We start from the raw sequence: 6,828 nt of genomic DNA on the forward strand, positions 1-6,828 counted from the left end.
CTTAAGTAGACTGTTTTCTCTATACTGAAGTAACATTTTACAGAAAGGAAGCTTAGTTTTTTTTAAAAAAATTCTAATGCGTAAGTCACTGTATTTTTTTCAAAAAATGCCATTTTGTAACACGAAATCAGCTCTATAAAAAAATATTTTTATAATTTGAGAAAGATTTTACTTCAGCATATGTAAGTATATGTATGGAATAGGTGGTAAAAATGTCAAAACCTAAGACAATTTAGTTTCTGAGAGAAAGGAACATTTAGTTTCAAAAATACCATTTCGAGATATTGCAATTTAAAGGGGAAAATCATACCTTATCAACATGCGTTTAAATTTTTTCAAAGCTTATTTTAACTTACTTCTAATATGAGCACCATCAAGAAATTTGTATCATTAAAAAGGTATTGAAATGGAGTTTCAAAACATATAAAAATCAAGAAATCAAATTTTTGAAAGTATTTAGGGTACTGACTCCCCAGAGGTTTTCGCCTCCAGCTCACGTGATTCCTATTCCGGGCTGATGCGTGCTAAAAAGCACGAAACTGCAGTCCTCGGAAGGAATATCTGAGCTGGTGGTGTATTTTAAGTAAATATAGGTATGATTGAATCAAAACCATTAACCCTTTATTCCAATATTTTTTCCTTTGTCCTACCTTAACAGTACTTACTTCCCTCGTTAGTAATGTTTCTCATTCGGATTACAGTTAGAAAAGTATATGAACAGATAAAAAATTGACAACAAGAAACATGTTTTAGAACTCCCGAAACCATTCTTCAGTTCTCATTTTATTCTGTTAGAAATAGTGGTCTAGACTTCTATTTAAAAAAGAAATACTACTCTCAATTAATGTTTTATATTTTTTGGTGAAGTTTTTGATTATATGAGTCTTAAATCAGTCATGAGCACTTCCTTAATTATCCGAGAAGCATCTGATCAACGTTAGTCGATATATGTTAGATTTTATGAGTTTCTTCAATTAATTTTCTGAAGCAGATATCGTGGCGTCATCTATTGTCACTCAACGAAAAGAAATCATTTTAAAGTTTTTCTGACAATTTAAAAACCAGGCCATATAAATCTTTCCCATTCTCAAAAATAAATAAATCATAAATATATATAAAAAAGTAAACAAATAAAGTAAAAAATAAATAAAAATACCAAAAAAAAAAAATAAATAAATAAATAAGGAAAAGCAAAAATTAAATAAAAAAATTAAAAAATAATACAAAATAAATAAAACAATTATAATAACAGCAAATAAATAAAAAAAGAGACGTGACAGTTTAAAATGACATATAAATCAGAATTTTTTGTTCTTTCAAATGTACCAAAAATTCCCACAAACGCACTAGAAGTAAGGAAAGTAATAGTTACTAAGGGGGCAGCAGTAGGTGTGGAGTGCTAAGTCCGTGTTTAGACTAATGTAAGTTTGGAATAAGCAATCGGCACTGAGAGACTATTGCTTGCTTGGGTAAAATAGTGCAGTCAAAATACCTTTCTTCGTTGATTTTAAATGAAAACTTTTACTTATAAGTTAAGACATAAATAATATTGGCAGTTTGATAACGTTCGACTTTTCGACCTGCAAGATAAAATTTTTCCGCTTTTATATTGACTTACGGGGGGCTATATAGAAGTTAGAAATAATATACAACTTCTCTTATCGTTTGGCTCAGTATAGCTTATTAAGGCTCTTGCGCCATTAAAACCAATACAACCAATCAACAACAATTTCTTCCCGAAATACCCCCCCTCTTCCCAACCCCTGCCCGCTAAACATTATTTTTACAGTCGAAAAAACAAATGAAGGCTTTTACTACCAGAGGTGTGATCTTTACCCTAAATATTTTTGCTTTCAAGAATTTCATTCGTCACGACACAAAACGCCACAAATGCAATGACTCACGCTCTACAAATTAAAAGGTAAATGAAATTAATTTGAATCCTTTGAGAATTGAAATCTTTAAGCATTCTCGTAACGTATGGTAACAAATTATATATATATATATATATATATATATATATATATATATATATATATACAGGGTGTCCCAAAAGGTCGTTTACAAACTTAACATGCCGGTCTGTCATATTATGATGAACAAGATTTACATAGGAACATGTATTCGCAAACGCAATGCTGGCGCACTACATGCACACAAAGTCAGACACTAACGGATGCACAACATGTTGCATATCTATTACATAAAGACGGTTTTATACACAACATTTTAGAATTTAAGCAAAGCTTAAAACAGTTGCTAAAATTTGCGGCCCGCCAGCTCTCATAACCACATTGCAACGACAACGCAGCATCGGTGAAATCTTGTCAGAATGGATCGTTATTACGACGGTCGGTATTTAGTCGTTGCGACGCGTGTATGACAGCTAAAGGCAGCAAATTTCAACAACAGCTATAAACCTTCCTTCAAAACTAAAATGTTGTGTAAAATCGGCTTTGTGTGATAAATATGCGACATGTTGTGCATCCTTTAGTGTCTGACTTTGTGTGCATTTAGTGCGCCAGCATTGTGTTTGCGAATGTATGTTACTATGATAATCTTGTTCATCATGATATGACAGGCCAGCATGTTAAGTTTGTAAACGACCTTTTGGGACACCCTGTATATATATGTATATATACCGATAACTGATTAATCGGCTCTGGCCGAATAATGATCATAATAATTTTTTTTAAAGCTACCAATTGCTCCGTCACTTTTTTTCTTGACTTTAGAAATAGTTACGTTTATTTCTAAGAGACGATTTTTCTCTTTTTCTTAATTTTACAAAACTAATTTCAAAATTTCATGCAATTTCTTTGAGCTAATTTTCATATTAATGTTAATAAAATCAGGTATAACTAGAAATGAGAGTGAAAATATTAGGGGCAGCCTGTGTTCAGCAGGCAAACTTAGGAGCATTTTGTAATCTATTTTAAAATTATTAGTAGCCATTTAATCCAAATTTAATTCATTAAAAAAATATAAGAAAATCTAAAAGCACTATTCTAAAGGGGAAAAGTACTCATGAAACATAATGCAACATTGTAGGGTCTGGTGGGGGAAAGTGGTCAATGGGGTAAAGTGGTCATAAGTCAAATAAATGGCTATAGCTTAGAAATAAATGTTCGAATGAATGTGAAAATTTTATTTTAAAGTAGGGAAGTTAGAAACCACATTTTGAATACAAAATTTCACAATTGGCAAAATTTTATTTGGCAAAAAAAAAAAAAAAATATTTTGCGTCAATATGAAAAATTTTAAAATCTAAACACCTTTTTTAACTTCCTTGGGAAATTTTGTTTGTTAGAACAGATTGACTGCACAGGAGGCTTCTTACATGTCTCAAGAACTCTTACTTATTAGCAGTTAGCTGAATCTATTTTAGATAATGTTTTAGAACAATTTCAGTAAGATGGGGTAAAGTGGTCATAATATTAGGCTTAACGAATATTGTTCTTCTAATGTCACTTAATCTTTAAGTAGACGGCAGATACAAATTAAAGATTAATTTTAATTAATATGTATTGTTTTTACAGTAAACGGGGTTAAATATACGAGTATATGCGTATATATAGGCATGTATACTCGTGTAGGCCTGTACATAGACGTATTCATATAAATGCACCAATAAATACATATGTGGGTAGTTTGCAAGTATTTTTTATCCATATAGCTATACATTCTACTATACACGTATATACTCGCTTATACTCGTATATATACGAACATTTATATACTCAGGTAGACACTTACATACAAGCATAAGAAATACAAGTATAAAGAGGAAGTTTAAATTCTTGAACAAATTATTAAAAGGTGTTATAGGAGAGGATAAGAAGCAAAAATCACATAAGAACCTATGGTCAAAAACACAATGCTGACGCGCTACATGCACGCAAATCCAGAAACTGATGGATGCAAAAAAGGTCGCAAATTTATAACACAAAGACAATTTTACACAACATTTTAGGTCTTAAGAAAGTTTTAAAGCGATTGGTCAAATTTGCGGCCTGCAGCTGTAATACATGCGTCGCATTCACAGATCACTCACTGTTGCAATAACGAGACTTTTGAAAAACTTTCATCAGCCGCTGCGCCTTTGTTGCGATGCGTGTATTAGCGCTACTACAGGGCGTAACTTCTAACAACTGCTCTAAATATTTCTTAAAAACTAAAATGTTAGGTAAAATCATTTTTGTGCAACAAATTTGTACCCTGTTTTGCATCCATCAGTTTCTGACTTTGTGTGCATGTAGTGCGTCAGTGATTATAATTTCCTTATGATCCTTTGCTTCCTATCCTCCCTTTTCACGGCTCTTTGATTTTTGCCCAAGAACTTAGATTCACTCTGTAGGCCGACATGTATATAAGCGTATATTCTCGTATATACATACATGTACTGTTGAATACACGTAAATGTAACCATGTCTATACAGGTATATAATCGTGTTTACACATATACATTCGTATATGTATCGTGCTTCCATATTATATATACATGAGTAGACACGTACTCCCAAAGACGCAATGAATGTATCCACGAATTAACTCGTGTATACCCGTATATGTATGTATGTACACTTATATATGCGTATATACATCTACTGTACACGTATATACTTAAGTATGCACGTATGTTCTCGAGATACAAGTTCATACGCGCATGTCATGCTCGTTTATACTCGTATATACTCGTATATATACGTGAAACGTATATACACGTGACACGTATGTACTCGTGTAGACACGTATACACTCCTGTAGGTAATTACGTACACATGCTTATATACTCGTATATACACGTACATACTTGAGTAGGCACGTGCATGCATGTATTTGATGTATACATGTATGTACTCATATTGAAACGTGTTTACTCGTGTATAACACGACACGTAAATATTCGTGTGTACACGCATGTGCTTGTGAATATACTTGTAACAACGAAAACAACCGAAATATACAAGTATCAGGGTTATTTGTAACGGTTTTCCATCTATTTTTAATTATGACCACTTTACCCCATGTTATGACCACTTTCCCCCACCCCATGGGGTAAAGTGGTCATAAAAACATAGGGAAAGGAAAGTGCTGTAAAACTAATATAATTAATAGTTTTCTTCCTAAAATTCAATGTACCGTGTTCTTTAATAACGCAATGTAAAATAAAAACAAAAAAAGTTGAAGTGTTTAAAGAATTTATTGTATTTATTATCCACCTAAGTTGAAAACCTACGATTTTATGACCACTTTACCCCACCAGACCCTATATATGTGCATATTTGTACAAAATAAAATAAATTAAATTTAAAAAATAATATTACGTCAACCATCAGTTTGTAAAAAATAAATAAAGAAAAATATGTACATATTTTTTTACATCAAGGAATATTTTTTTTTTTGCTTTGATGAATCCAAAATTAATAATTTTAATAGTAACTTGTACGATGTAATCATATGTTTAGTTACGAACGAGGAACAAAATAACTAAAAAATAATCAAGTTGTGTTACCAAAAGCTGGGGTTAGGGCATCATCATGAACTTTATCCTGATTTTCTTTAAGAAATAAAACAAAATAGTTAAGGGGGGGGGTGAGGGAGGTTCCAGTGAGATCATATACACATTTTTCATTTCAGTTACATTTCTGTCCTTCAAATTATAAATAGCAATAACATTAATAACATAAAAATAAAAAGTAGATGAAATGAAAAGTGTAGGGGGGCTGGGGGAGGGGGATAAATACTTTTCGCATTCCTATTAAAATGTCCTGTAATTTAATTATTCTTTGTAGTGTCATGTGAATTTCAGCTGTGAGAATTATTCTTTAATGTTTCATTCAGTTTTACGCAGTGTCTAAACGATTTGTTTTTACTCTGTACACTTTCATACTGCAGTTCTAACATAATGTTTGCAGCAAATTACGTTTATTTGCTGTTCATAAATGCATTCCTTATAGTTTCTTGTTGAAGGTATGCTTACAAAATTTTATTTTGAAAAATATTTTTTTCCACCCATTAATCGGCAAAATTTGGCCGATTATGGCTGATTAATCAGAGCACCCCTAATATATATATATATATATATATATATTTATATATATATATATATATATATATATATATATATATATATATATATATATATATATATATATATATATATATATATATATATATATATATATATATATATATATATATATATATATATATATATATATATATATATATATATATATATATATATATATATATATATATATATATAAATATTATATATATGAACAGCGACTTTTGAAAAATATTTCAAGAGTCACTTTTTAAAAAAAGTTAATAGCTTTGGCAGCCGGCGTATTTTTTTTTTCAGACGATCATTTTTTCTGATGGACAGCTAGCGATGTCATTGTTTTCGAAGCAAACGATGATCATGGATTTCAAATAGATTCGGGATGACAGAGATGTATCGATGTTTGCTTTACTTGGTTCAGATTTTGCAATATCGAACCAGTTTTCACCGTGAAGTAGAATTGGGACAAGAAGTTGGAGTAAATACCAATTATTTTTCATACTAACAAAGCAACAACTAGAGGGATTAGTTCTTTTTATTTCCTTTTACAAAAAAGGAACTATTGTATTCGCGAATAAAATTTCACTCAAAAATCGGCTTTAATTTTCAGTTTGCTCACCCCTGAATGAATGTTGAGTTTTTTTTTCGACCCGACCACACGTGGATATATGCCTAGGAACGTACAGACACCCGAAATATTCGTTTTGACGATCCCCGAGTTAATTACGTATGTACGTATGTATGTGCGTATGTGTGTA

Source organism: Uloborus diversus, chromosome 5, assembly GCF_026930045.1.
Source record: "Uloborus diversus isolate 005 chromosome 5, Udiv.v.3.1, whole genome shotgun sequence".
Lineage (NCBI taxonomy): Eukaryota > Metazoa > Arthropoda > Arachnida > Araneae > Uloboridae > Uloborus > Uloborus diversus.